Source organism: Urtica dioica, chromosome 1, assembly GCF_054948205.1.
Source record: "Urtica dioica subsp. dioica isolate 48M chromosome 1, U.dioica_male_clone48M_v1_H2, whole genome shotgun sequence".
In the NCBI taxonomy this organism is placed as follows: Eukaryota; Viridiplantae; Streptophyta; class Magnoliopsida; order Rosales; family Urticaceae; genus Urtica; species Urtica dioica.
Genome location: NC_142756.1, coordinates 31,228,321 through 31,252,726, shown reverse-complemented (window position 1 = coordinate 31,252,726; position 24,406 = coordinate 31,228,321).

The window sequence follows — 24,406 nt, the reverse complement described above, 5'->3', positions numbered from 1 at the left end:
GGAGAATCTGCTTCAGGCCAAGGATGGCATCCAGAGAAGCAGAGAGAAGTCTCAAGTTCCTTGAGAAAGAATGGGATGGCTTTCCCCTCAATGAGAGGGGTATTTATAGGTGTTTGAAAGCCTTAGAAGGTCCCTTTTTTGTCCATGTGGGACTAGGAACGCGTGTGCCATCAAGTGGAGGCGCACGGCGCGCGCGGCGCACAACGCGCGGCGCGCGGCGCAGGGGGCGCGGCGCGGGATGCGCGGCGCAGGACGCGCGGCGCAGGATGCGCGGCGCATGGAGCGCGCGGCGCGGGCGCGTCCTGGCGCAACACGCGCCTGCCTGGCGCGGCGCGCTGCTTGCTGCAAGGCTGGCCGGCGCAGCGTGCTGTGCGCGCGGTGAATGGCTCGTCTTGTCGGGCTCTTGCGGGCCTTTAGGGGTCTTCGAATACCATTCTCACCACGTGAAATATGAAGGTTTCCACTTGACGAGAGTGACTCGACTCGAGGAGCGAAGCTCTACTTGAGGAGACTGACTCAAGGCTCGACTCGAGGAGCGAAGCTCGACTCGAGGAGACTGACTCAAGGCTCAACTCGAGGAGCGAAGTTCGACTCGAGGAGACTGAATGAAGTCTCAACTAGAGGAGCGAGGCTCAACTCGGGGAGCCGACTCAAGTCTCGACTCGAGGGGCTAGGCTCGACTCAAGGTGTCAAGAGTTTGGGCGAGGGCTTGAAGACTTGCCGCTCTTCAGGACCTCCGGCCTGACCATCGGCCCTTTGAGCGACGTGCCTTCTTGGCGTCTCGGGTTTTCCGAAAACGACCGACAACAGAGAGTACTTTAATAAAATCCTTGGTGAGTTTTTAATTGAAAAAGGCATAATCCATCAAAGTTCTTGTGTTTATACACCTCAACAAAATGGAATTGCCGAAAGAAAAAATAGACACCTACTTGAAGTTACTCGAGCTCTAATGTTTTCAATGAATGTTCCAAAACGTTTTTGGGGAGATGCTTTACTAACTGCTGCATATCTAATTAATAGAATGCCTAGCAAAGTTCTTAGCTATAATACCCCCATTAAAACACGAATACCCCCAAGTACTGATTTCCGTGTTAAGTCAAGAGTGCAATCAGAGAATGAAGTAGAAACTCCAGCATTGTCATCATCAGAACCGAGCTCAGGCCAAGGTAACACATCTCCTATCATCCATAATTCACCCATAGCCATTGAAAGGAGTGATGAGTCAGAAAGACTAGATGAGTCAGAAAGCATAGATGAGCCTATTGCACTTAGAAAAGGAACCAGAAATTGCACAACTAGAAAAGCCGAAAAGTTTCCCATGTACCCTTTATCTAATTATGTCTCATATCAAAACCTTTCTCCTACCTTTAGAGCCTTTACCACTAATCTTATGACTGATGAGGTTCCTAGTTCTATACATGAAGCTCTAAGTAGTCCTAAGTGGAAGGAAGCTGTTTTAGAGGAAATGAGAGCTCTTAAGAAGAATGAGACTTGGGAGATGACTGAGTTACCTAAGGGAAAACGAATGGTTGATTGCAAGTGGATCTTTACTATCAAGTATAATGCTGATGGAGTAATTGACAGGTACAAAGCAAGGCTGGTTGCTCGTGGGTTCACTCAAACCTATGGGCTTGATTATGAGGAGACCTTTGCTCCGGTTGCCAAGCTCAACACAGTCAGAGTTCTGCTCTCTCTTGCCGTGAATCTTGATTGGCCTCTACGACAATTTGACGTCAAGAATGCCTTCCTCAACGGAGAACTAGAAGAAGAGGTCTTTATGCAGCCCCCTCCGGGATTTGACCAGAATACAAATGGGAAAGTGTGTTTCCTAAAGAAGGCGTTATATGGGCTCAAGCAATCTCCACGAGCTTGGTTTGGCAGATTTACAAAGGCAATGATGGATCAGCAATACACACAAGCCCACAGTGAACATACCATGTTCTACAAACACTCTCTAAATGGTAAACTCGCCATATTGATTGTTTATGTGGATGACATTGTGATGACAGGTGATGATGAGGCTGAACTCAGCAAGTTGACAAGGTTCCTAGCTCAGCAATTTGAGGTGAAAGATCTAGGAAGCCTTAAATACTTCCTAGGTATGGAAGTTGCCAGATCATCAAAGGGGATTGCAATCTCACAAAGAAAGTACGTGCTTGATCTACTCAAGGAGACAGGTCTACTCGGCTGCAAACCTTCCTCTACTCCAATTGATCCAAACCATAAACTCTCAAAGTCAGATGGTGAGGATCCGGCAGATAAAGCAAGGTACCAAAGGTTGGTTGGAAAGCTCATTTACTTAGCTCACACTCGGCCTGACATTGCCTACTCAGTGAGTCTTGTAAGTCAGCATATGCACAGCCCCTCCAATGATCATCTAGAGGCAGTGTATCGCATTCTTCACTACCTCAAAGGAAGCCCGGGAAAAGGAGTTCTCTTCAAAAAGAGTGAGGGGAGGCAGATTTAAGTATTCACAGATGCTGATTATGCCGGGTGCTTAGATGACCGGCGATCAACCTCAGCATATTGTACCTTTGTGTGGGGTAATCTTGTAACATGGAGGAGTAAGAAACAGGCTGTTGTGTCTCGGAGTAGTGCAGAGGCTGAGTTCCGAGCTATGGCCCAAGGTATTTGTGAAATCCTCTGGATCAGAGGCATCTTTAATGAGCTACAAATCAAGTTCACAACTCATATGAAGCTATTCTGTGATAATAAGTCTGCCATCAACATTGCCAACAATCCGGTTCAACACGATAGGACCAAGCATGTGGAGATAGATCGTCACTTCATCAAAGAGAAGCTAGAAAGGGGAGAAATCTGCATGCCATTCGTCCCAACATCAGAACAACTAGCAGATGTTCTCACCAAAGGGCTCTACAAGCTGAAGTTTGAAGACTTTATAAGCAAGTTGGGCATGATAGATATCTTTGCACCAACTTGAGGGAGAGTGTTAAATCACGTAATGTACATTGTTTAATTATGTAATTTCGTTCCTCTCTTGCTTATTAACGTGTATTATCATTAAATAGCCCAATAGGCTGATTGTTAGATGGGCTTTATTATTTAGGGTTTAGTTAGAGTCTGATTAGGTTTTCCTGATTGTATGTGTATACATACCCCTTTATTTGTTAATGAGAATTATTTCATTCCGCATATTATTTTGCTTTTAGGATGTTATTAAAACACATTAGAGTTCTAAATTTTTTTAATTTTTTATAATGAAAAACGTGTTTTTAAAGTTTGAGAAATTTCGGTAAATTTTTGTAACTAGTTATCTTGTCTTACTAGTTTCTTTTATTTACTTGATTCTTATTTCTTTTATACCATGTTATTAGCATGTTAATAAAACACAAATAAAAGCTTTAACAACTTACTGAAACGTTCCAATGCAATTGGTTTTAGGTCAAAAGGACACTGGAGCCACCAGTTATGGTGATTTTACTCCGAGGTACGCGGCTGTTCCGAAAGTCCAGTTTTTTAGAATTCCAGATTTTCAGCCCCACTACCATGAGTTATAGACCTCTAATGAGAAAATTTCCTTGAGCAAAATTATTTTTTATAAGATTATAAACATAATGTGAAAGATTAAAATGTTTTTGATTTTTGAAAATTTAATTGAAATTGAAGTTTTACAAAAGTAGTTTTGAATTTTGAATAACCGTTTTCGCTTTAAAACTTGAAAAATATTTTGTCATCAAATCAAATAAGTTTTCAAAATGTTTTCAAAACTATATCTATATCACATATGTTCAAAATCTATATGCTCTTGAAAATTTGAGTTGGAGGTCTCCTCGTAGATAAGCTAAAAACTAAAAGATGTGTAATCTCAAACTTTCAAGTGTTCCAGTGAGTTGAAGTTCACACTTCCCTCATGCACTTTCCCGAATAGAAAATAGGAAAATGTCTGAATATGTACCTTGTGCCTTTATACACTAACACTGCTCTTCCTTGAACATGAAGATCTAGGATTCCTTTCTAGAAGTCCACCCTATCGCTCTATAACTAGGAAATTTGTTTCCGAACTTATAAGAGACGATGTGCCAACTCCAAAAACTAAGTGGGAGGGTTATTCTTGTTGTTTGTAACCCACGATCCCCAACACTAATGAAAGAAGCAATTAACGTGAGACTAAGAGTCACTCTTGTGACCCTCTCTTCAATGAGAGTACTCTATGGCGTTTTTGCTTCGATCATTGCTCAATGAGCTATGTCCGAGAGTGATACGATGAAGACAAGGCCCTCTCTTGGGGGATTGTTTTTTCAAAGTTGACCTTTTGGACTAAGTGGTTGGTTGCACACTTAGACTCAATCCCTAGTAATCCTCCCTTGAGGCTCTGCGAAAGGATGTGCGTGATCAAACCAATTTAAAAGGTGGCCAAGTCAAAATTGGTGTATTGACATCTTGGCTAAGCATTAATGATGTATCATTTACTTATAAATGGAGATTTTTTGCGGCCTTCTCTTGAGGGAGTAAATTAGCATTTGGTTTATAACACCTTTGGATTTTATCAAATATTAAAAACTTAAATCCTAAACCAAAGACTAATCATAAACTTGTTCCAACTCTCATAGCCGATATGTCTCTCCACCCTCTCTCTATCATCATTTCCTCAAATAAACTCGAAAGCGAGAACTACGTAGATTGAAAATGTAACCTCGACATAATACTTACCATTAACGAGCACAAATGGGTACTCACCACCCCGTGTCCTCCTCAAACGAATGATGATTCGACTCAAGAGGACAAAGACGCCTTGGCGGCCTGGCTCCGCTCCGATGAGATTGTGAGGTGCTATATCTTAGCATCTATGAACAATGTGCTGAAACAACAACATCGTGACATTGAGACATCCGTTGACATGCTCTATGATCTCCATGAGATGTTTGTAGGGCAAGGGTGTCAGGCCAGATGACAAGAAGTTAGAAAGTTTATGAACTGTTGCATGAGGGCTGGGACTCCTATCAGGGACCATATGATGCATCACATTAGTTACCTGAATGAGATGGAAATCCTAGGATCTAAGATTGACGAGGAGACCAAAACAGATATGATCTTGGAAACTCTCCTCGAATCTTTTGATACCTTCAAGCAGAAGTACACCATGAACAAGCTAGTGTACACTGTTACCGAGCTAATAAAGGACCTTCACACAGCTAAGGGTCTTACAAAGAAAAGGAGGAATCAAAGAGAGGCATATGCTACTGAGCACAAAGCCTCCACCTCTGGATCTAAGAAGAGACCTCACAAGGCCGAAAAGAAGAACTGTCATGCCTATCTCAAAGCAAAAGAACATAGTATTGTACTAATTACCGAAGCATGCTTAGTAGTTGATAATGTATCAATGTGGATTCTTGACTCCGCTGCTACTAACCATATTTGTTGTTCATAGACTTGTTTCAAGAAAACCAAAAGCTTAGAGGAAGGCGAATTTTGTTTCAAATGGGGTGATGGGAGCCTGGTGTCTGCGAGGGCTGTGGGATCCGTAACGCTGTCTTTTGAAGACCGCACTTTAAAATTGAATAATGTTTATTTCGTTCCTTCCTTTAGAAAGAACTTAATATATGTAGCTCGTCTTCTTGAGCAAGATTATTGTTTAAAGTTCATTAAGAATGAAATTCGTATTTCGTTTCCTGATAATTCTTTTGTCACTGATGTGTGTATGAAGAATGCTCTTTTCTACATCTATCCCACTCAACCTTCTCTATTAGACACCGAAATAGATAATGATATAGTTAGGGAGCCAAAAAGGATCAAACTTTTGATCCTTCCGATCTAACAAACTCAACATATTTCTGGCACTTAAGACTTGGTTATATCAGTCTAGACAGGATTAAGAGACTTGTGACGGACGGTCCACTCCAAGCCTCTGCAATAGGTTCACTAACTACTTGTGAATCTTTCATAGAAGGAAAAATGACTAAGCGACCTCACTCCGATATGGGTCGAAGAGCCACTTAGTTGCTAGAACTAGTACATTCTTATGTATGTGGTCCACTCAGTCAAGAGGCACGTGGAAGATACGAATACTTCGTTACCTTCACTAATGATTACTCAAGATACGGTTTTTTCTATTTCCTCAAACACAAATCCGGGACCTTTAACGTAGTTAAGGTGTTTAGGGCTTTAGTGTAAAAGCACACTAGCAAAGTGATCTAAACCCTTCGATCTGATCGAGGTGGTGAGTATATGTCTGGAGAGTTCGATGAATTTCTTAAAGAAGAAGGTATTACTTCTCAGCTAACATCACCTGGCACACCTCGACAAAACGAAGTGTCAGAGAGAAGAAACCGAACTCTTATGGAGATGGTTAGATCAATGATGAGTTACTCATCACTATCTCCTTCCTTTTGGGGATATGCCCTCGAAATAGTCGCTTACATTCTGAACAAGGTTCCGTATAAAACAGTTCCGGGTACTCCTTATGGACGATGGACTGGCCGTAAAGTAAATCTTGGCCGCATCAAAATTTGGGGTTGCCCTGCACACGTGCTGAGGCAAAAGACTAGGAAGTTGGCTAGTAGGTCAGAATTGTGTCTGTTCGTTGGACATCCAAAGGAAACCAAAGGTTTCACTTTCTATAGTCCCAAGGACGATAAGACTTTCGTTAGGACGAATGCTCGTTTCCTTGAGGAGGACTTCATGAAAGATGTAAAACCTAGAAGCAGAATTGTCCTTGAAGAAAATTTGGGTAAGGAAGCTTCTACCTCATCTGTAAGAACTGTTCTTACCCCAACTGAAACACAACCTAACTCATCAAAATCTCGTGAAGTAGTACTTCGACGTAGTGGGAGGGCTACTCAAAAGCCTGATAGGTACATGTCTTATCGAGACATTCTCTTAGCCGTCTCTGACATGGATGACCCTGTTTCCTATAGCCAAGAGATGGCTTGTTCTGAATCGAACCCTTGGCTTGACGCCATGGAAGTTGAAATTGACTCGATGTATGTTAACAAAGTCTGGAAACTTGTAGACCTTCCTGAAGGGATTAAAGTCATAGCGTGTAAATGGATATACAAGAAGAAAAAGGGTCCGCTATGAAGAAACCTTCTCGCTAGTCGCGATTCTTAAATTAATCCGCATACTTCTATCCATAGCTGCAGCTCTCGACTATGAGATCTGGCAAATGGATGTCAAGACTGCCTTCTTGAATGGCAATCTTGACGAGCGCATTTACATGGCTCAACCAGACGGTTTCGTGGAAGAAGGTCAAGAGACCAAGGTTTGTGAGTTGCTTAAGTCCATTTATGGATTAAAGCAAGCATCTAGGTCATGTCATAATAGATTCGATGAAACTGTGAAGAACTTCGGCTTTGAGTAGTCAATAGATGAGCTGTGTGTTTACAAATTAATACATGATGGTAAAGTTGTGTTTCTGGTACTATATGTCGATGATATATTACTCATAGGTAATGATGTGGGTAAGTTATTTAAGGTTAAGGTCTGGCTGACAAAGCAACTTGATATGAAGGATCTAGGAGAAGCCCCGTACACTCTGGGGATCCAAATCTTTAGAGATAGGAAGAACCGGACTCTGTAACTCTCTAAAGCATGTTATATTGATAAGGTGATGGATCGCTTCTCGATGCAAGACTCCAAGAAGGGGAAAACACCCATTAGACATGGAGTCTCACTATCTAAGGACCAGTCTCCCAAGACTGCACATGAGAAAGATTCCTTATGCCTCAGCCGTAGGAAGTCTCATGTATGCTGTGCTTTTCACTAGACCTGATATCTTCTTTGCAGTTGGCGTAGTTAGCCCTTTTCAATCAAACCCCGGACCCGAGCACTTGATTGCTGTTAATCATGTTCTTAAGTATCTTCGAAGAACTAGGAACTTGATGCTTACATATTCAGGTACTGACCTGACTATAACGGGATATACCGACTTCGATTTTCAAGCGGATAAGGATTCCAAGAAATCCACTTCGGGATCTGTGTTCATCCTTAATGGTGGAGATGTTGTGTGGATGAGGATTAAGCAATATTGCATTGCTGACTCCACAATGGAAGCAGAATATGTGGCTGCTTGTGAAGCATCCAAAGACGCTGTATGGCTTAGAAAATTCCTTAAGTATTTGGAAGTTGTTCCAAACATCGACGAGCCCATGACCCTTTATTGTGATAATAGTGGGGTTGTCGCTAACTCAAAGGAACCCCGAAGCAATAAGCGCTCTAAACATATTGAGAGGAAATACCATTTGATTCGACAGATCGTGCTGCGCAGAGACGTGGAGGTGAAGAAGATCTCAACGGTGGACAACTTGGCAGATCCATTTACCAAGGCCCTAGCGAACAAGGTCTTCGACCAACATCGAGAGGGATTAGGCATGAAGGACTAGACACATCTTCTTTGAGTCAAGTGGGAGTTTGTTGTCAATGGTGCCCACAAGAAGAGTTGTAGTCTTTACTTTTGTACATTTGATGTAATAAAGTCTCACGAAGACTCTTGCTTGTAATTGCTTATTTATGAATAAAATTTGAAACGTTCATTAATCCTTCCTTGTCTGAAGATTTATGATAAAACCTTAGTCTTTAGTCCATAAATAAACCTAAAAACATATGAAGAGACAAATGTAGATTTGCATGAACAAACTCTTCATGGTTAGCTTAAAACAATATATTCGCAATCTAAGGATCAAAGGACTATTGATCTCAGTACGATTGTTAGGAGAATCTATGATGTCTGGTTATGTGACATTGAGAGTTGGAGACTCTATAGTTCTTCTAAGTATCTTCCGAAGGTACTGAATTGACCACTGCACTTCTAGAGACAAGATAAGAACAAACCATTTAACCTCTTATGAGTCGAGGTCACTACGTATGAATTGCATCATGCTTACCTCAATCCTGAAAGGAGACATGCCATTTCATAGCTTACGTATTTTCATTTGAGAAAGTAAGAGTTCGGATTCACTATGTGATTCTTAACAGGACCTATTGGTGAAGTACTCAGTTATGAAGATGTCATGAGTAACTTTGTGAAGATCTCATAGATATGGAATTCATGTACAAGATTGCTGAAATGCAATGTATATCACCTCATGCTTTGTTCCTTGGAATGTGAATAAATGAACTGGCCAGTGTCCAAATTGAGTCATGACTCTTTTGAATGAAACAATGTGACTTGTTAGCTCCTCGTCAAATACATTGTTTCTAACTTATTCACAAGTGACAAAGGAGTTGAGGAAATAACAGCTAGAATGTTAAAATGGTAATTTTGTAAATCCCACTACGTCAAAGTACTACTTGTCGAGATTCCGATGAGTTAGGTTGTGTTTCGGTTGGGGTCAGAACAGTTCTTACAGATGAGGTAGAAGCTTCCTCACCCAACTTTTCTTCAAGCACAATTTTGCTTCTAGGTTTTACATCTTTCATAAAGTCATCCTCAAGGAAACGAGCATTCGTGCTAATGAAAGTCTTATTGTCTTCGGGATTATAAAATGTGAAACCTTTGGTTTCCTTTGGATATCCAACGAACAGACTCAATTGTGACCTACTAGCCAACTTCCTAGTCTTTTGCCTCAGCACGTGTGCAGGGGAACCCTAAATTTTGATGCGGCCTAGATTTACTTTACAGTCAGTCCATCATTCATAAGGAGTACCAGGAACCATTTTAGACGGAACTTGGTTCAGAATATAAGCGGCTATTTCGAGAGCATATCCCCAAAAGGAAAGAGGGATGGATGAGTAACTCATAATCGATCTAACCATCTCCATAAAAGTTTGGTTTCTTCTCTTTGACAATCCATTTTTATTTAGGTGTGCCAGGTGCTGTAAGCTGAGAAGCGATACCTTCTTCTTTAAGAAAGTCATCGAACTCTCCAGACATATACTCACCTCCTCGATCAGATCGAAGGGTTTTGATCACTTTTTTAGTTTGCTTTTCCACTAAAGCCCTATAGACCTTAAATACGTTAAAGGTCTCAGATTTGTGTTTGAGAAAATAGACAAAACCGTATCTTGAGTAATCATCAGTGAAGGTAACGAAGTATTCGTTTCCTCCACGTGCCTGTTGACTGAGTGGACCACATACATCAGAATGTACTAGTTCCAGCAACTCAGTGGCTCTTCGACCCTTATCGAAGAAAGGTCGTTTAGTCATTTTTCCTTCTATGCAAGATTCACAAGTAGATAGTGAACCTATTGCAGAGGATTGGATTGGACCGTCCCTCACAAGTCTCTTAATCCTCTATAGACTGATATGACCAAGTCTTAAGTACCAGAGATATGTTGAGTTTGTTAGATCGGAAGGATCAGAAAGTTTGATCCTTTTTTGCTCCCTAACTAGATCTATATCTAATTTAGTGTCTAAGAGAAAAGGTTGAGTGGGATAAATGTATAAAAGACCATTCATTAATAAAGTTGAAACGTTTGATGTAATCTTTATTTTGTACATTTGATGTAATAAAGTCTCATGAAGACTCTTGCTTGTAATTGCCTATTCATTCATTAATAAAGTTGAAACGTTCATTCATTCTTTCTTTGTTTGAAGGTTTATGATAAAACCTTAGTCTTTTAGTCCATAAACAAACCTACCAACTTACGAAGAGACAAATGTAGATTTGCATGAACAAACTCTTCGTAGTTTGCTTAAAACGATATATTCGCAATCTTAGGGTCAAAGGACTATTGACCTCAGTACGATTGTTAGAAGAATCTATGATGTCTGGTTATGAGGCATTGAGAGTTGGAGACTCTATAGTTCTTCTAGGTATCTTCCGAAGGTACTGAATTGACCAGTGCACTTCTAGAGACAAGATAAGAACAAACCATTTAACCTCTTATGTCTCGAAGTCACTATGTATGAATTGCATCATGCTTACCTTAATCCTGAAATGAGACGTGCCATTTCACACCTTAGTATTCTCATTTGAGAAAGTCAGAGTTCGGACTCACTATGTGATTCCGAACAGGGCCTATTGGTGAAATACTAAGTTGTGAGTATGTCATGAGTAACTTTGTGAAGTTCTCATAGATATGGAATTCATGTACAAGATTGCTAAAATGCAATGTATGTCACCTCATGCTTTGTTCCTTGGAGTGTGAATAAATGAACTGGCCAGTGTCCAAATTGAGTCCTGACTCTTTTGGATGAAACAATGTGACTTGTTAGCTCCTCGCCAATACATTGTTTCTAACTTATTCACAAGCGACAAAGGAGTTGAGGAAATAACAGCTAGAAGGGTAAAATGGTAATTTAGTAAATCCCGACTAGATGATGACAATCATGAATGGTAAACATAGATAATATTCAGAGGATCCGCTCATCATAATTAGGTCGAATTCTTGAGTAGAAAACAAATTCATTTGAACCGAGAGATTTTCAGTGTCAGCTCTTTAGTGGAGTCAGTTGGCATTAAGCTAAACTTGGAAAAGGTTTGTGAACTTTTGAGTCCAAGTGTTTAGCTCAAGCTTTGTTCATTTGGGTCCATGAGGTTAAAACAAGAACGTGACGAAGGCGAGTTCTGTTTCAAATGGGGTGATGGGAGCCTGGTGTCTGCAAAGGCTGTGGGATCCGTGACGCTGTCTTTTGAAGACCGCACTTTAAACTTGAATAATGTTTATTTTGTTCCTACCTTTGGGAAGAACTAAATATCCGTTGCTCGTCTTCGTGAGCAAGATTATTGTTTAAAGTTCATTAAGAATGGAATTCGTATTTCGTTTCCTGATAATTCTGTTGTCACTGATGCATGTATGAAGAATGCTCTTTTCTACATCTATCCCACTCAACCTTCTCTTTTAGACACCGAAATAGATAATGATATATAATTAGGGAGTCAAAGAGGATCAAACTTTCTGAATCCTCCGATCTAACAAAATCAACACACCTATGGCACTTAAGACTTGGTCATATCAGTCTAGAAAGGATTAAGAGACTTGTGAGGGACGGTCCACTCCAAGCCTCTACAATAGGTTCACTACCTACTTGTGAATCCTGCATAGAAGGAAAAATGACTAAGCGACCTTTCTCCGATAAGGGTCGAAGAGCCACTGAGTTGCTGGAACTAGTACATTCTGATGTATGTGGTCCGCTCAACCAACAGGCACGTGGAGGATACGAATACTTCGTTACCTTCACTAATGATTACTCACGATATGGGTTTGTCTATTTGCTCAAACACAAATCCGAGACCTTTAACGTATTTAAGGTCTTTAGGGCTTTAGTGGAAAAGCAAACTGGCAAAGTGATCAAAACCCTTCGATCAGATCGAGGTGGTGAGTATATGTCTAGAGAGTTCGATGACTTTCTTAAAGAAGAAGGTATCACTTCTCAGCTTACCGCACCTGGCACACCTCAACAAAACGGAGTGTCAGAGAGAAGAAACCGAACTCTTATGGAGATGGTTAGATCAATGATGAGTTACTCATCACTCCCTCTTTCCTTTTGGGGATATGCCCTTGAAACAGCCGCCTATATTCTGAACCAAGTTCCGTCCAAAACGGTTCCTGGTACTCCTTATGAACGATGGACTGGCCGTAAAGTGAATCTTGGCCGCATCCGAATTTGGGGTTGCCCTGCACACGTGCTGAGGCAAAAGACTAGGAAGTTGGCTAGTAGGTCAGAATTGTGCCTGTTTGTGGGATATCCAAAGGAAACCAAAGGTTTTACTTTCTATACTCCCGAGGACGATAAGACTTTCGTTAGCACGAATGCTCGTTTCCTTGAGGAGGACTTTATGAAAGATGCAAAACCTAGAAGCAAAATTGTGCTTGAAGAAAAGTTGGGTGAGGAAGCTTCTACCTCATCTGTAAGAACTGTTCTTACCCCAATTGAAACACAACCTAACTCATCAGAATCTCGTCAAGAAGTACTTAGACGTAGTGGGAGGGCTACTCAAAAGCCTGACAGGTACATGTCTTATGGAGACTCTCTTGTAGCCGTCTCTGACATGGATGATCCTGTTTCCTATAGCCAAGCGATGGCTTGTTCTGAATCAAACCTTTGGCTTGAGGCTATGAAAGTTGAAATGCACTCGATGTATGTCAACAATGTCTGGAAACTTGTAGACCTTCCTGAAGGGATTAAACCCGTAGGGTGTAAATGGATATACAAGAAGAAAAGGGGTCCTGATGGGAACGTCGAGACGTTCAAAGCACGACTTGTGGCGAAGGGTTATACCCAACAAGAAGGGATTGACTATGAAGAAACCTTCTCGCCAGTCGCGATGCTTAAATCCATCCGCATACTCCTATCCATAGATGCAGCTCTCGACTATGAGATCTGGCAAATGGATGTCAAGACAGCCTTTCTGAATGGCAATCTTGACGAGCGCATTTACATGGCTCAACCAGACGGTTTCGTGGAAGAAGGTCAAGATACCAAGGTTTGTGAGTTGCTTAAGTCCATTTATGGATTAAAGCAAGCATCTAGGTCATGGAATATTAGATTCGATGAAACTGTAAAGAGCTTTGGCTTTGAACAGTCAATAGATGAGCCTTGTGTTTACAAGTTAATACACGAAGGTAAAGTTGTGTTTCTGGTACTATATGTCGATGATATACTACTCATTGGTAATGACGTGGGTAAGTTATCTGAGGTTAAGGTCTGGCTGACAAAGCAATTCGATATGAAGGATCTAGGAGAAGCCGCGTACATTCTGGGGATCCAAATCTTTCGAGATAGGAAAAATCGGACCCTGTCGCTCTCTCAAGCATCTTATATTGATAACGTAATGGATCGCTTCTCGATGCAAGACTCCAAGAAGGGCCAAACACCCTTTAGGCATGGAGTTTCACTCTCTAAGGACCAGTCTCCCAAGACTGCACAAGAGATTGAAGACATGAGAAAAATTCCTTACGCCTCTGCCGTAGGAAGCCTTATCTATGATATGCTTTGCACTAGACCTGACATTTGTTTCGCCGTTGGCGTAATTAGCCGTTTCCAATCCAACCCTGGACCCGAGCATTGGATTGCTGTTAACCATGTTCTTAAGTATCTTCGAAGAACTAGGAACTTGATGCTTACATACTCAGGTACTGACCTGACTATGACGGGATATACCGATTCCGATTTTCAAGCGTATAAGGATTCCAGGAAATCCACTTCGGGATCTGTGTTCATCCTTAATGGTGGAGCTGTTGTGTGGAGGAGTATTAAGCAATCTTGCATTGCTGACTCCACAATGGAAGCACAATATGTGGCTGCTTGTGAAGCATCCAAAGAGGCTGTATGGCTTAGAAAATTCCTTAAGTATTTGGAAGTTGTTCCAAACGTCGACGAGCCCATGACCCTTTATTGTGATAATAGTGGGGCTGTCGCTAACTCAAAGGAACCTAGAAGCCATAAGCGCTCTAAGCATATTGAGAGGAAATACCATTTGATTCGAGAGATCGTGCAGCGCGGAGTAGTGGAAGTGAAGAAGATCTCAATGGTGGACAACCTAGCAGATCCATTCACCAAGGCCCTAGCGAACAAGGTCTTCGACCAACATCGTGAGGGATTAGGCATGAAAGACTACACACATCTTCTTTGAGTCAAGTGGGAGTTTGTTGTCAATGGTGCCCACAAGAAGAGTTGTAATCTTTATTTTGTACATTTGATGTAATAAAGTCTCATGAAGACTCTTGCTTGTAATTGCATATTCATTCATTAATAAAGTTGAAACGTTCATTCATTCTTTCTTTGTTTGAAGGTTTATGATAAAACCTTAGTCTTTTAGTCCATAAACAAACCTAACAACTTACGAAGAGACAAATGTAGATTTGCATGAACAAACTCTTCGTAGTTTGCTTAAAACGATATATTCGCAATCTTAGGGTCAAAGGACTATTGACCTCAGTACGATTGTTAGAAGAATCTATGATGTCTGGTTATGAGGCATTGAGAGTTGGAGACTCTATAGTTCTTCTAGGTATCTTCCGAAGGTACTGAATTGACCAGTGCACTTCTAGAGACAAGATAAGAACAAACCATTTAACCTCTTATGTCTCGAAGTCACTATGTATGAATTGCATCATGCTTACCTTAATCCTGAAATGAGACGTGCCATTTCACACCTTAGTATTCTCATTTGAGAAAGTCAGAGTTCGGACTCACTATGTGATTCCGAACAGGGCCTATTGGTGAAATACTAAGTTGTGAGTATGTCATGAGTAACTTTGTGAAGTTCTCATAGATATGGAATTCATGTACAAGATTGCTGAAATGCAATGTATGTCACCTCATGCTTTGTTCCTTGGAGTGTGAATAAATGAACTGGCCAGTGTCCAAATTGAGTCCTGACTCTTTTGGATGAAACAATGTGACTTGTTAGCTCCTCGTCAATACATTGTTTCTAACTTATTCACAAGCGACAAAGGAGTTGAGGAAATAACAGCTAGAAGGGTAAAATGGTAATTTAGTAAATCCCGACTAGATGATGACAATCATGAATGGTAAACATAGATAATATTCAGAGGATCCGCTCATCATAATTAGGTCGAATTCTTGAGTAGAAAACAAATTCATTTGAACCGAGAGATTTTCAGTGTCAGCTCTTTAGTGGAGTCAGTTGGCATTAAGCTAAACTTGGAAAAGGTTTGTGAACTTTTGAGTCCAAGTGTTTAGCTCAAGCTTTGTTCATTTGGGTCCATGAGGTCACTGCCACGAATCACATCGAGTAGGAATAGGTAAACTGGAAGCTAAGTCAAAACAAGAACGAAAATTGTCAAAATGGTATTTTTGTCTTTTGAGACAAAGGATGAAATGAATGTCAATAAATTTTTTGACAAGTTCATCTGATGACTTAATGTCACTCGGCCATGACTTGATCATTGGGCCTTGTGAATTAATTTCATTTCATAAGAATTTTATTGAAAATTCTTAATGGGCCTTTCTCATATTGTCATGAACAAATGAAGAAGCTTCTAGAAGCTCCTTCTAGATGTGAAATGGGCGCCCAAATACCCAAGAGAAAGAGAGATTATTTTGTGCATAAATGTATCAAGATACTTGCCAAAAGAAAAAAGAGGAAACAAATTTCCTCTATGAGGAAAGCATAAGTTCGGCCAACACAAGGGAAAGAGAGAGACAAACTAAATGAGGAAACAAATCCAAGGCTTATTGAAGCACATGTTGGACGTGCAAAGCAAGGGAAAAATAGGAAATAAGATTTCCTCATAAAGGCTTGGAAAATAAGAGGTCCAAGGCCAACCCTTCTCCTATAAATAGGACCCTCATTCCTCTCATTCTATTCATTCCACATAAGTTAGAGATTGAGAGCCTCTCTCTCTAGAACTTGTGGACGACTCCTCTCTCTCTCTCTCTAGTTTATTTTCGATTTTTGTTTTGGCACCTAGGTCCTCATTCGACCTAGTGTTTAGCTCTGCGACTTCAAGACTCGTTCTTAGGTCGTAGTGTTTAAAAGTGCCCACTCACTAATTCCTTTTTCTCTCGAGTGATTTAGTGATAGAAACTTTCGTGGTTGCTCGAGCTGCCGAGGAAAGAAAGAAGGACGTGCTGCGAGGGGAGACGAGCGTTGCAACTTTCTAAGAGCTTCTCAAAGATCAAGCTTCAAGAAAGGTTAGTAAACTTCTTAGCTCATAATAGTTTTTAATTACGTGTACTTGCTCTTTTGTCTAGGTTAGTAAAAACTGTTTTTACTTGTAAAAGAAAATTTTTAAAATTCCTCCGCTTACCGAAGCGTTAATTATTTTTCTTAAACCCTAGATCGATTCCAACAATGCCACCCTCTGCCAAGCCTTCAGCCTAACCCTTACGGGGTCGGGCTTTGAGTGGTTCCGAAGTCTGAGACCGGGAAGTATCTCATCCTTCCGGGCCTTGCGGGAGGCTTTCCTTGCGCGATTCGCCACTCTCGTGGCACAAAAGAAATCAAAGACCCACCTCCTCTCCATCCGGCAAGGGAGAGACGAGACGTTGAGACAATACCTCGCTCGCTTCACCGAGGAATCTCACAAGGTCGAAGGTTTCGGCGATAAAGATGCCATCATGGCAATCACCGAGGGAGTTCGCACGAGCGACTTCCTCAAGTCTATTCTTGGAAAAGTCCCGCGAGACATGGCGGAGCTAATGTCAAGGGCCAGCACATATATGGGAATCGAAGACTATCTCGATGGCCGAGACGGCCGGAAGTCAGGGGGACAGAGTAGTCGCCGCCGTGACAACCAAGATGGAAATCGTCCCGACCCTCGAAAGAGGAGGAACAACGGAGGCCAGGCCCCTAACGGTCGCTCCCTCCCCGGGCCGAGACCATCGCATGTCGATAGCTTCCGAAAGTTCTCGACATTCACCCCCCTGAATACTCCGCAAGAGCGGATCCTGGCTCTGCACCGTGACAAGCGAGGAAGTCCAACTCCTCTCACAAAGGATACCGCGAAGAGGGATTGAAGCAAGTTTTGTGAATACCACCAAGATCACGGGCATCTGACGTCCGAATGTTACCAACTCAAGCGTCAGATCGAGGCCCTGATACAAGGGTGCGGCGACGGTGACCGTCACGGATCGAGCGGCAATCGAAGAGCTGGAGAGCTCGCAACTGCACGTTGTGGGCTCGATCATGGGCGGCCCGGAGTTCGGAGACTCAGCCACGCAAAGGAAGAAGTACGTGCGTGAAGTTTCCCAAGGGAAAATAGCGCACTACATCAACCACACGTACGAGGCTCCTCCCCCGACCCCATTCGAGTCCACGTTTTTCACTGGCCACGAGGCGGCGCGAGTCCTCCACCCACACAACGACGCGATAGTCGTGTCAGCCCCGGTTGCCAACAACCTAGTCCGGAGAATCCTAATCGATAATGGAAGCTCCGCAGATATAATCTTCAAGTCGGTGCTGGACAAGATGAAGCTATCCGGAATGAGACCGACCCCGATCTCGACTCCACTCTTCGGCTTCTCCGGGGAGAGGGTCATGACGGAGGGAACCATCGACCTTCCGGTCACCTTCGGGACACCTGGGGGCTCGAGGTCAGCCACATCGTGTCGTTCCTAGTCGTGGACCAGCCCTCAGCCTACAACATCATAATCGGTCACCCGACCCTCAACCGATTGAAGGCCATTACGTCCACCTACCACCTGATGATGAAATTCCCGACTGACAAAGGAATAGCCATGATGTTGGGAGACCAATCGATGGCAAGAATGTGCTACATTCAAGGCGTAGATGGGAAAGAAAAGGGAAAGATGGTAAGCACCGTCTTCCAGCTCGCGGACAAGCTCCCATGCAAGATAGAGGAAAGACGCACCTTCGGAGAACTAGACCAAAGGGACGATGTCGAGCGTCGAAAGGTGGAGACATCGGACGACCTCGTTCCCGTCGTGTTGGACGACGCCAAGCCTGACCAAGTAGTCAAGGTAGGCGCCCAACTCCCGTCCGAGGTCCGAACCCAGCTCGCCGCCTTCCTCCGCGAGTTCAAAGATGTCTTTGCGTGGACACACGCCGACATGCCGGGGATCGACCCCAAGATAATGGTTCATCGTATCAACGACGACAAGAGAGTGACTGAGCGCGTTCAACCGCGACGGGCGTTCAACGGAGAGAGGTACCTGGCCATTGGTGAAGAGGTTGACAAACTTCTCGCCGCCGACTTCATCAGGGAGGCGGAGCACCCCAAGTGGGTGTCCAACGTGGTAATTGTCAAGAAGCCAAACGGGAAGTGGCAGATCTGTATCGACTACAAAGATCTCAACAAAGCCTGCCCGAAAGACAGCTTCCCTCTCCCGAGGATCGAGCAACTTGTGGACGCCATGGCGGGCCACGAGTTGTTGAGCTTCATGGACGCCTACTCTGGCTACAATTAGATCCGCATGCACGAGCCGGATCAGATCAAGACCACCTTTGTTACGAACCGCGGACTCTACTGCTACAAGGTCATGCCCTTTGGCCTAAAAAATGCGGGAGCAACGTATCAAAGGCTGGTGAACTGAATGTTCGCCAATCAAATTGGAAAAACTATGGAGGTCTACGTGGACGATATGCTTGTCAAAAGACTCAAGGCCCACGACCACGTTCGAGACCTTAGAGAGATGTTCACGATCCTACGTTCGAGTCCGGATAATTCTTGGGCTACATGGTTAGCCGCCGCTGGATCGAGGCTAACCCTGAGAAGATTAGGGCGATCTTAGAGATGGGGTCACCGCAAAAAGTGAAAGACGTTCAGAGTTTGACGGGAAGGATCGCCGCCCTGACGCGATTCGTTTCCAAGGCCACCGATAGGTGCCAACCGTTTTTCAAGGCACTAAAGAAGACCGACGGGTTTGTATGGACGAAGGAGTGCGAGGAAGCGTTCCGCGAAATGAAAGCCTATTTCACCTCCCCCCCGTTCCACGTGAAGCCGAAGGATGGCGAGACCTTGTACATTTACCTCGCGGTTTCCGATAGGGCCGTGAGCGCGATTCTCATACGCGAAGAAGACAAGGTGCAATGGCCGGTCTACTACGTTAGCAAGGCGCTCCTCGACGCCGAGACCCGATACACGAAAATCGAGAGATTATCCCTCGCCCTTGTCATGAGTGCGAGAAAAGCTCTGACCCTACTTCGAAGCGCACCCCATCGTGGTGCGCACGGGACATCCCATCGAGAAGGCCCTGCAAAAAGGGACCTCCTCTCGAATGGCCATATGGTCCCAGGAGTTGGGCGAGTACGAGGTCGAGTTCCAACCGAGAACCGCCATCAAGGGCCAAGCCCTCGCCGACTTCATAGCCGAATTCACAAGCGCACCCTCAACTGACGAGGGAGAAAAAGACAACGAGAACAAGGAAGACAAGGAGAACGACCACAGCGAGTCGTCGAAGAAGAGGACCAACAGCCCGATAGGACCGGTCTGGGACTTGCACGTAGATGGCGCGTCAAACACCCGGGGGGCTGGCGCCGGCGTTGTGCTCACAAATCCCGATAGGGAAAAATTGAGATACGCCCTGCGGTTCGAGTTCAAGGCTTCCAACAACGAGGCGGAGTACGAGGCTCTGATCGTTGGCTTGGAGCTGGCGAACAAGCTAGGCGTCCAAAACCTGCGCATCCACTGCGACTCGCGTACTTGTCAAAGACCCAAAGGAATCTAGAGGCCCTGTCATGGTTCGAGATCGTCCAAGTTCCCCGAGAGGCGAACGTCGACGCTGACGCCTTAGCATGCCTCGCGTCCGGGATAGACGAGGAGGGAGAGGGCAGCGTCCCGATAGAAGTGCTGACTCGACCCTACGTCTCGAGAGGCGACGTAGGGGTTGTCGACGAAACTCCGCCCCCCTCATGGATGACGCCGCTCGTGGAATTTCTTAAACGAGGAGTCGTCCCCGAAGACAAAGAAGAGGCCAGAAAGCTGAGAAGCTTAGCGCCGAAATACACAATAAAGGAAGATAATTTGTTCAAGAGAGGCTACTCCATGCCCCTTCTCCGTTGCCTGACCGAAGTTGAGGCGAAGAAAGCGCTCCGCGAAGTGCACGAAGGGGTGTGCGGAAACCATGCCGCCGGACAATCTTTGGCACTAAAACTTCTGAGACTCGGATATTTTTGGCCGACCTTGAAAAAGGACTCCCACGAGTGGGCCAAAGAGTGCGACAAATGCCAAAGATTCGCCCATATCCCGCGCCAAGCGCCGGCCTCGCTATGCCCGATCGTTGTGCCGCGACCCTTCGCGAAATGGGGAATCGACCTCATCGGCGAGCTTCCCATGGCCCCGAGGCAATACAAGCATGCGATCAATCGACTACTTCGCAAAGTGGGTAGAGGCTGAACCGCTAGCGAAGATCACCGAGGCGAACACGACGAGCTTAATCTGGAAGAGCATTGTCTACCGCTTCGGGATCCCCGCGTCAATTGTGACCGACAACGGAAAGCAATTTGACAACGCGCGCCTCTGAGACATGTGCGAACAATTAGGCATTAGCAAGACTTTCTCTTCTCCCCGCCATCCACAAGCCAACGGCCAGGTCGAGGCGGTCAACAAAACGATCAAAGAAAACTTGAAGAAGAAGCTGGAAGAAAGAAAGGGGGCTTGGGCCGACGAGCTTCCCATGGTCTTGTGGGCGTACCGAACCACCGCGCGAAATGCGACCAGCGAAACTCCTTTCGCTCTCGCGTTCGGAGTCGAGGCCGTGGTACATGTCGAGACCAAGCTGCCAACCTTGCGCATCGAGGAGTATGAAGAAGCCGCCAACGACAACGCAATCAGGCTCGAATTGGACCTCATAGACGAGAAGAGGGCGGACGCACTCTTCCGCGTCGCCGCACAAAAGAGAAAGTTCGAGAAGTACTACAACTCCAAGATAAAGCTGCGGAAGTTCGCCGACGTAAGCCTCGTCCTTAGAAGGGTGTTCCAAAACACCAAGGTGCAAGGGGCGGGAGTTCTGGGCCCCACCTGGGAAGGCCCGTACCGTGTGCGCCGAGCCATCTACAACGGCACGTACGAGCTCGAGAACCTAGAGGGACTCGTATTCATGCATCCGTGGAACGCGGAGCACCTGCTGCAATACTACCAGTAGAAGCCGGTTACCGATCGCTTTATGTTTGTTGTTTTCATCTTATTTTTGATTTTAGCAAAGACGATTTTAAATTTCAAGAACGGCCAACGCCCTGGGAATGTAATTTTTAACTATTTCGACATGATAATTGAATTACACTTCGCTTCAAAACCTTTATCCTATTGTATTATAATTTCTAGTCTTCTCTACGAGTACACAAGAAACTCGGGGGGCTAACGAGGATAACAGGAACATTTTTCGCGCGACGCATTCGCGCGTGATGAGGACATGCCCCAAAAGGAGCCGCAAGCAAAATACCAAGTGCCGGAAGGACCCGTGACGAGAGCTCGAGCGAGGAGATTCAAGGAGGAGCTTAACAATCTGATCATCAAGCTCCAAGATGAAGAAGGGGACAAGCTCGCAAAGGAGAGGATTCAAGGAAGCCAAGAAACAACAATGAAGAACGTCATTTGGGCTGAATTGAATTAGTCAGACTATTCCTATTTTTCTATTTTCAGTTTATGTTATTTGGGCCAAGACATGTTATTTAAAACGCCCATAATGGTTTGTATTGGGCTGGTCCTTTGTTTTATGCTTATTAGTACTTAAATAAGGCTAAATGGGCTTATTAGGTTATGGGGCCCATGGAGCTGCGAATTTGACCTTTGTAAACTCTATAAATTAAGCCTTTAGGCTGAATGGAAGACACACAATTCTGATTTTCGAGTTAAACACTTTTCTGTGAGGATTTTCATTCTCTCTTTGGTTCGTTTAGAACTATTCGAGTCTCTTACAAAGCGGTGCGTGTAGGAGTTCGAGCCCGACTCATCAGACGGCCATTCGCATCCGTCCGTGGCGTCATTCGATCCACCTTCGTTCCTAAAACGTAGACGATCCGTCGCTGTGCTATTGGGGTATCGGGTCTCGGAGCTTAGTCGGCCGAGGCTGCCGAGGTTCGTACCAAGTGGTATCAGAGCTAGTCTCTACTTTTAGGTCTGCTTATCCTTTGTTTCGTTTTCTTTGTTTTCGTCTCTTCGTTTGTGTTGTGTTCTTTCCGTACGTACGTATTTGTTGTGTTGAGTCTGTGTTTGTTATCTTCGTATTAGGTCTGTGTTCTTTTCGTGCTAGGTCTGTGTTCTTGAGCATCAAAAAAAAAAAAGAAAAAAAAAAGGGAATCCGTGGAGATCATATATTTCTTGTTAATTACCCGGTCTGTTTTAGGAAGTCAATTTTATTCAGTTTCCCGATTTTTGGCACCTAATTTCGGAAGTATCTTTATATCTTAGTTTCCTTGATTTGCTTTTATCCCTTTTATTTCCAGAATCAATTTCCACTTAATTACCATTTCATTCGTTTTCTGATTTCGTGTGATCACAATCAATTTCAGGGTTTCACATTAATTCTGAATTAGCATTTATCTCCCGGATATAAAAAAAAAAAAAAAAAAAGAAAGAGGATCCGAAAAAAAAAAAAAAAAAAGTATTTTTGAGCTCAAGAAATTTTATTTTCCTGATAGATTCCTTGTATGTTTTGGAGCGTTTCCAGGTACCCTACATCCTATCGATATTTTTTTTGTGTCGCCATTTGTCAATTGTGGGCTGATTGTCGCACCTTGGGAGAATTGTTTTGGGACTTATTTAAGATCCTGATCATAACTTTCCGTGGTGTCATCTTTCTTGTTTGTGTCATTTGGGGTGTCGTTTTTATTGTTCGTGTCGTTTGGGTGTCGTTTGTATCGTTTTTGGTGTATCGTTTTCGAATTCCTTTATCACCTTCCTGGTCTCAGAGTAGTTCGGTACGAGCCTATAGAGAGTTTGAGTGAGTGGTAAAAGGCAGAGAGAGTATAACTATCGCCATTATCAAACACGAGCGCTTAGTGATATTATTTGAGTGTAAACACGTGAGGGAGAGTTTGGTGAGGTTTTCTTTTGATTACTAACAATATCTTGCAGCAACCATGTCTAACAACGGCGACGCAGATGAGGGAATTCCAGACTGGAGGCTGATGATGCAAGTCATGATAGGAGAAATGCGGAGGATGATGAGGGAAGAGTTGGAACCGCTACGAGAACGTGTTGAGAGAGTGGAGGAAGGCCAACAAGCTCCCAACAGAGGAAGACGAAGACAACCTAGGGAGGAGACAGAAGATGAGATGGAGAATGATTTTGAAGAGGAGGATTATAGGAGAGGAGGACGAAACGAGAGAATGTTCGAAAGAAGACATGGAGGAAGGGACAGAGAAGATGGAGGAATTGGTGGCATCAAGCAGAAGATTCCAACATTCCAAGGGAAAAGTGACCCGGACGCCTACTTTGAATGGGAGACCAAAGCCCAGTTTGTGTTCAATTGCTACAACTACACCGAACGCAAGAAGGTAATACTTGCTGCCGCTGAATTCACAGATTATGCTATTGTTTGGTGGGATCAGCTGGTGACGAGTAGGCAACGGGATGGAGAGGAGCCCATAGAGACTTGGGATGAGATGAAGGCCATCATGAGGAAGAGATTCGTGCCTCGCCACTATTACCGAGAGCTCTACCAGAAGCTTCAGCGCCTACGGCAAGGCACTCGCAGTGTTGAGGAGTACTACCGGGAAATGGAGGTTGCCATGATCGGAGCAAACATCGAGGAAGATCGCGAGTCTACCATGGCCAGATTTATCAACGGGCTGAACCCTGACATAGCGGACAAGGTGGAGTTGCAGCATTATGTCGAGATGGAGGATTTGGTTCACTTGGCCGTCAAGATTGAGAAGCAGCTCAAGACGAGGGGTAGCATGCGGGGAAACCGATTCTCAGAACAACCTGCATGGAAGAAGACCTTCAACCGAGACGAGAAGAGCAGTTTCAAACCACGAGGGGACGTAGCCAAGCCAAGCACTTCCACGACCCCAACCACATCTAATCCTGGTCCCAGTGCTCAAAAGAAACCGGAGACGTCATTTCAGCGAAATCGTGATATCAAGTGCTTCAAGTGCCAGGGAGTAGGTCACTTCGCGAATCAATGCCCGAATAA